The following is an 8,339-nucleotide window of genomic DNA, read 5'->3' as shown; positions in this document are numbered from 1 at the left end:
GAAATAGTAAATCCATTGCAATATAGTTCATTGCCTGTGTCTGCATGTAAATACTGCTTTATATCTTTTTTGCTCTTAAAATGAAGTTGAAAATTCAGCTGAGACTTGCCTCATTTTATGAAAAACAACTGACAAATTGCCTACCTATTGTCTGCAGCAAAATATATACTGTGTTAAGTCATTGTGGTTTTAATCTACATTTCTTTCACACAGGGATGTGCTGTAGAGATATCAGAGCCTTTCTGCTCTTACACAGCACAGTTAACCATTAAAATCTCTCTTCTGTGTGTTCTTTGATTCTTTATATCCTGCTTTACAATTCTCTTGAACTTGGCAAAACGAACAATATTCATGTGAGTTTACTTTTTAGGAACATTGACCTATTTTGAGAGATTTTTTTTCTTCTTAAAAAAAAAGAAAGAAAAATGTCTTTTACATCTGTGGGATTTTCCTGAACAAAAGGAATTAGTCCGGCCAGATATTCAAGATCCATCCCTTGTTGATTCATAAAAGGAATTCTGATGAGAATTTTCGTTTTATTATGTGAAGCCATACTGGAACAAGATAAGCCAAGCTTGCTGAAATGAATTACTGGTTCAAGATTGAAAGAATTTTGAACTATGGAAAACTGAGAGGAGTAACTCCTTTCCCCTCTAACTCTTCAGGTTCCCAACTTTACATCTTCAACAGTACTGTCATAGTTCAGGTTCAACCGTCTAGAGTTGAGAAAGACAACTTTCAACCTATTTTTCTCATTCTATAGAAAGCTCATAATGGCACAATACTTTAATGAAGATGATTATAGTGATACGGCAAACTGATGCCTTTAACACTAGAAAACATCGAGCAGCCCGATAAAGTAGATTACAGCCTTCCTACGGATCATTTTTATAGAGTGAAAAATAAATTGTGGAATGAACTCAGAGGTAGCTTAAGAAATGTTTGCAAAGGCAATGATGATGGTCACATACTGCAGTGTTCCTCCTACTCCTTTTACCCTGGAATCACTGATGGTAGTGCTACCTGTGCAGATCCAGAAATATGGATCCAGTTGGAGTGAGAAAGGGCCCAGGAATCTGCAGTTTGGGTCATATATAAGGTCTGTATGCCACACATTGAACAATATTGCCCTAGGTCAGGTGTTGTGAAGAAAGCAAAATTTGTTTCCAGCAAGTCATGAAGCAACAGGGTGACAAGTGATCTCTGGAGAGCAGAAAGAAGATTGCCAGGTGGGAAGGGAAGGATATTCTGATCTTATGCTCATCCAGGCTTTCCTTCCTTCCTTCCTTCCTTCGATCTTGCAAATCCCACTGAGCATCTATCACAAGGCCCCTTTGGCTTCCCCTGCTCCATCACTGCTGGTCGAGGCCCAGCCATGGCCAAGGTCAGCCCCTGAGAAGGCCATTGTCAGAGGCAGAATCATCAAGTGCAGAAGAGCATTCTTTTCCTTTCTTTGAGGGCACTGGTCATCATTCTATAAGCAAGACACCCACATCTATTCCCTACTTTCAGCTTTCTGACTGAATTTTCTTTGACTGCAGAGATTCAAGTGACTGGCTTTAAGCTTGAGACCATGATTGCTCTTCATCAGACTCTCTTTTGATAAGAGATATAAAGCACAGAAGTTTAATACCAATTTAGCCAAAGTGGGGAAATTCTATATTGGAAGGCTTGGTACTATTTTCTCAACTTAGGGTTAGTTTTCTACTGAGGCTAAATTAGTGACATCTTACAACCATTTTCAGAACATATTGCTTTTTTCCCTCAAGCTGAAGGCCAATTAAATTTAGCCTTTAATATAGACAGCATCCAAAATTTCTTAGAACTGAAAATAAATCATATTTTATACCTCCATAAATACTCCCTTGTATAAAGCTGAAATCAATGGGATTCTCATAAAATCTTTAATACAGAGATTATTAGTGGAAAAGATTAGTGGAGATTAGCAGTGAAACACAGTGGAACATACATAGTCAGCAGTACAGGAGAAGCAGAGAGGGACCTCCTTATTCTCACCCTCAAAGCCCCATAGGGTAGGATGTAGCTGATTATCAAATGCTTGGGAATGTCAGACTCAGTTTTGCAGCTAGAAAATTTTCCATTTCCAGAAATGATGGGATGGGGTTGTTTTTTTTTTTCAGACCAAATCTACCCCCAAAAAATAAAAAATAAAAATAACAACAACAACTTAACTAAAACGGTTTCATAAAAGTATCAATAAGCTAACAAGGATGTAAGCGACAATGACCAAGCCAAAATTTAAAGGATAAAAAGAAGCCAAGAGAAAATCAAGACCTGAGCTCCAGAGTTGCTTTTATTCAGAAGACATTTGCTACCTTCTGCTGGTCTCATGGAGAAGTCAAAGCTCTAGACCAATGTAAGAGGGGAGTGTAAAAAAAAAACTTCCTTCCCCAAACTAGCTAAGGCTGAAGACTACATCCTCAGAGAATGTGTCAGCCTGACAGGGACAAGTTCCTGGTAAACCCATGGATGGAGAAGAGACCTGAAAATAGAAGATAGAAAACAAATCTGTCTCTGGGACTTTACAGCCACAGGCCAGCCCACATAAGGACTTGCATGTGGGTTTGTATTGCCCAGAGGTAGCAGAGAGCCTTAAACCCTGACTGGATGTAAAGTATTTAAGGACTGTGCACAAGTGCCAGGCAGAAGCAAAACCGCTCTGGAGAAATGGACCCTCATGGCAGGACTCAAAGTTTCCCACAGATGATTGTTCAAAGACAATGACAAATATGCACACGAAAGTCACCAGATACACAGAAACAAGGCACCCTGAGCAAATTTGCTATCTATTGGGTAGCCCTAAACTGTGCCCCAGGGTTGGATCACTAGGAGAGGAGGAAACACCTGCCCAGTGCCACCAAAGTACATGCCCTCTAATCCACTTGCTATTTGATGAAAGTTTCTATGGGTAGAAAAGATTGAATACCACGGTGTCAAGGGAATATAAACGTTGAGATATCTTAAATCACATAACTTGTAGACAGTGAACTCACCGACAAGAAGATAATCAGAATAAAAATCATTAAATTCCTTAAGGTAAGACCCTATTCTACTTGGGAACATATCTTACATTTGTAAAGTATTCAAAGAGCACACAATTTTCTTTGGAATCTTAAAAAATACTTGGCCAGGGGAAGGATTTAGTATTTTTTATCCATTTTCAGAGGCAAAAGTTGAGGTGGAAAATGGATTCCCAGAGGACTAGAAGTCGAAGATGACACAGGGACATGACCTGCAGGCTCCTTGAGCACTACATGGCAGATCACGTTAGTCCAACTGCTATAATCTGAATTCATCAGGCCTCTCGATTTTGTTCATGTGTTTTAGATTCCCCCCAAAAATGTATTTTGTCAGAATTCTTCGCCTTTAACTTTTAAAACCATGTGTGTTTTAAGGTCAATTTAATCTGCATGTTTCCTGTTTTCTTATAATTAAACCATCAAAATATTGCCCTTTAAAAACTATTTGATGTCCACAAAATCTTCTAAGCCTTTTCAATAAGCTACTTAAAAGCTTTTTCATCCCACTTGAAAACAGAAGTTGCACTCTGTCATGGGTGACCTGATGCAGAAACCAAGAATCCCCTTCAAATTCCAAAACCCTTGACGTTTGAATAATTCCTGACTCAGAGAAAATGAGTTCACCCATTGCTAAACTCTCTGTGTTGCTGAAGAGGACATTTGGAGCAAAGATGAGTTCCCTAAGAGGGGAAATCGGAGCTGCAGGAGAAATTGAAGGTATGTGACATTAGCTAAGGTCCCTTAGGAATAGCTGGAAGCCTCGCTTGTCACTTTGCCATCTACAAAGCAAGGAAAAACTTGATCTCGCATCAAATGCTTGATAGGACTCAAAACAAATGTGATATCCATATGAAATAATATTTCCTCGTAGCTCTAAGAAAACAATGGAATGTAAATGTATAGATTTTGGCACATCCAATTCGCTCTCTAGTCTAATCTTCTGCTGGCAGCCTACACAGAACTCTTAATAAACTTACCAAGATTGAATAATTAATTTCTCATAAAGGCTAAATTGAAAATGTTATTCTAACACTAACTCCTATTATGTGGAACTGCAGGACTGGAACGAGAGGGCCAGTGGATGGAGAAGGTCTTTTATGGAAGGGCACAAGGAGCACAAGCCAGGAAAGTGAGGCAGACTCAGTCAGCATCAATGGGCCCAGGAGCGCAGCAGCACTGTGAGGAGGAAGCTGCCTGCCGGGCTCCAGGGGGCTCTGAGCCGGCTTTTCCCGAGAACCTGAGTCCTGGGTCCTGAGCAGCTGGCAACACAGCTGTTAGAGAGTGCCAGCCCTTATCACCTCACATCAAATCCTGAGCAGACAGGATGCAGGGGCTTCCCCACCAGCAGACCAGGCACACAAGCTCCAAGGGAAAGGGAAAAGGGATCTGAGTCCATTTCCTGCGATTGTTAGGGAAGGATGGGCATCTGGCCCTAGGGTGTATTAGCGCCCTACGTGCACCGCTGTCCTCCTGTGATTATGAGGATGTCAGTTTATCCCAGCCTTCATCTTCTGCAGAGAAACTCCCTCCACTTAGGCAGAGAAGACGAGTTTGATTTTTCTAAAATAGCTCATAAAATTGAAAGCTTCGCACTTTGCGAAGCTCTGACACATGCATCTGTATTGTATTTGATAAAGTTGATTTTAATGCCAATAGTAACAATCATAAGCGCTATTAGAATGAACAATTGCGTTTAGCAAAGTTGCAGGATACAAGGTTGATATATAAATATCAATTCTATTACTATATAGCACTAGTAGCAAGTACAGTGTCACCTGTATTTGTATTTGTGGCTCACAAACTTAATTCTTTCCACAATTCTGGTTGCAACCAAATTACAAGTGTATATGCATATGCATTATCAAGAAATGAGCATACCCATCACCCTCAAAACTTCTTGTCCCCCTAGGAATCCTTCCCTCTCACCTTGGTTTCTTCCCCACCCCCACAAGGACCCTTGACGTGGTCTCAAAGCTCCCTGATGTGTTTTTCTTTTTTTTTTAATTCTATAATCTCTGAGTTTTATTTTAGATCATTTCTATTACTATAAATTTACTAATATCCTCTTCTTCAGTAACCCATCTGCCATTAATTCTATCCAGTAAATTTCTCCAAGATATTGTAGTTTGCATTACTAGAAGTTCAAGTTAGGTCCTTTTTATATTATTCATGTCAGTACTTTACATTTTTTATCTTTCTTCTCAGTTTCTTTAAAATATGGAACTTGTTGTGAGAACTTTTTAAATATCCTAGTCTACCACCTATGTCATTTCTGATTGAATTTTCTCCTAAATACAGGTCACATTTTCCTGTTCCTTTGTATATCTGATCACTTTTAAATTAAATGCCAGCTGTGAATTTTACCTTGCTGAGCCTGGATACGTTTGTATTTCTAAGTATCCTTGTATTTAGTTCTGGGACACACTTACTTCGTTACTTGGAAATACTGGATCCCTTAGGGTCTTGCCATTAATATTTGTTAGATGAGGCCCAAGCAGCATTGAGGTCAGGGTTGATGCTGCCCTTAACTCTGCCTGGCAATGACTTGTGAATTATGAGTTTTTCGCTCTGATTGATAGAAACAAATAGCATTCCTTGCACTGTATTAGAGTTGGGTATTGTTTAGTCTATGCTTTGGATGGTTTGTTTGGGTTTTTTTTAACCTGGCCTCTGATAGTTTCTTCTCAAAAGTGCGCAGATCAGGATTCAGGTGAAGAATTGTCAGGACTCTGCAGATCTCTGGCATTCTCTCTGAGCCACTCCATTCTCTCCAGCACTCTGACTTACAATCTCCAACCACCCTGGCCTCCCTGAATTCCCACTTCTACTTTCTCAACTCATGGACCCTGTGGGCACCGCCTGGATTGCTCTTCCCTCTGTCGTGCCACTCTCTAGGTGGCGAGGCAGAAACTCACAAGACTCACATCATTTTCTCCCCATCACTCAGAAACCACTGTCTCTCATTGCCTTATATACTGTGTTCTGAAATCCATTTTATTTATATATTCTGGTCAACTTTTTAGTTTTTGCAGTTGAGAGGGTAGACCTAGTCCCAGTTTACTCCATTTTGGCTGGGAGCAAAAATTGCACAATTGGAAATTGAAATTGAAAAAAAAAGCTACTCTAATACCATCAAAAATATAAAAATTTCAGGGAAAAACTTAATACAATGTGTGGAAAGCCTGTACACTGAAAATTGCAATACATTTCTGATAGAAATTAGAAGTAGACTTAAATAAATGGAAAGATGAACTAGGTTCATTTATCAGAAGCCACAATATTGTTGAGATGTCAGTTCTCCCCAGATTAATCTATAGATTCAAGGCAATTTCAAGCAGATCTTAGCAGGCCTTTTCTGTAGAAATTGACAAGCTAATTTTAATACTTATACAGAAATGCAAAAGAAGATCTAGGCAATTAAATTATGCTAAAAAGAAGAACAAATTTGGAACAATTATACTATCCAATTTCAAGACATTACAAAACTATACTAGTAAAAATGGTATGGTATTGGTGTGAATATAGATATATGAACCAATGAAACAAAATCAAGTTCAGAACAGACCCTCATCTCTAAGGCCAATTGATTTTCAACAAAGATGCTAAAGTCAATGGAGAAAAGAATACTCATTCAATATATGCTACTGGGGGAATTGATCATCATATATAATATATATTATAATATATATATTTATATAAAATCCTAGATGCATCTTTCATCCCATATATAAAAATTTATGCAAAAATAGATTACAGAGATAAATGTAGTATCTAAAACTAAAAAACTTCTAGAAGAAAATAGAAAAATCATTTTATTAGGATTAGGAAAATATTTCTTAGAACACACAAAAATTAAAGGCCCACAAAATAAGAACTATGATAAAGTGATCTTAATAAGTCAGAGGTATAATAAAGACTCTGATTCCATTTTGCTGTTTGATTTTGACCGCTAACAGCTTTCAAGCCCTGTCACTTCCCCTTCCCCTCTGCCCCACATCTGGGCCAACTGATAAGAAAACACAGGTGCTCCCACCTTTGTTGCCAACGGGAAGTTCACAACACGCAAGCCCTGGCTCTCAGGCACAGGAACCCTCACGCCAGCTCAAGCCCTGATCACAGTAAAAACCGAGCCAGCCTCTTGCCCTGTCTCTGAAGCCATGTTGGGCCTGCCTAGGAGCCTGCTCTGCTGTGCCCAACGAGGCACATTATGTGAGTCCTAAACGTCTTCATACCTTCTGGGACAAGTAGAACACCAGGAGTCTCAACACCAGGGGGATCCACCTCATTTCTGTGGCTTGACCACAAGGAAAACTTTTACACTTCAAAAGACACTAAAAAATTTTTTAAAAATTCAAGACACAGACCAGGAGAAAATGTTGTTATTGTCTCCATGTATTTACCTACAAGAATTCATCTGTCACATATAAAGAATTCTTACACCTCAATATAAGGAAACAAACAATCACATTTTCAAAGTTGGCAAAAACTTTAAACAGACTCTTCACCAAAGAAAATATATAAATGACAAATAGTCATAGGACAAGATGCTAAGCATTACTCATCATCCAGGCAATAAAAATTAAAACCACAATAAGATATTACTTCATACCCACCAGATTGACAAAAATTACAGAGTAATTATTCATGACTAGTAGAAATGCAATATGGCACAATCACTTGAAAATTTCTTATAAAATTAAATTAGGCATAGACTTAGTGTAAAACTCACTAACCCCACTTTTAGGTATTTACCTAATAAAATGAAAACATATATCCATGCATAGATCTCACTGAAATGATTATAGACAGACTCATTCAGACCATAGCAGTTACTTTATGCTGTCCTACATGATCAATAAAAAAGATACAGACCATTTCTGTCAATTTTTTAAACTACATGTCAATTATAGAGGTCTTCGTATTTCTGTTAGTGATCATCTTCTTTAGCACTTCTTTCAGAATTTAATATAATTCCTTATCCTGATAGAGTAAATAAATCACTCTTTTATAACAGAAATTAGCAAGTCTTACTTTTAATAAGAACCTTGGAGAGATTTGACTGGAGCTGAGGAAGGAAATGCCCCATCATGGATTAACTATTGTGGCATGAAAATGTTGTCTTTAGTCCTGAATTATCTGTCCTGGAAAGGACAGCATGCTGTCTCAGCCTTGGAATTTCCTGTTAAACTCTGACATGGAGCCTATAAGTGTCTTCTCAACACTTTTGCCATATCCATAAACCACTTAGCCAACTATTCACTTATTTTTCTTTAAACCTCCTACTTTTCATAATCATTC

Source organism: Heterocephalus glaber, unplaced genomic scaffold, assembly GCF_053883595.1.
Source record: "Heterocephalus glaber isolate CG9 unplaced genomic scaffold, H.glaber_assembly_v1.0 deba00000347, whole genome shotgun sequence".
In the NCBI taxonomy this organism is placed as follows: domain Eukaryota; kingdom Metazoa; phylum Chordata; class Mammalia; order Rodentia; family Bathyergidae; genus Heterocephalus; species Heterocephalus glaber.
This window is presented reverse-complemented; position numbering follows the sequence as displayed.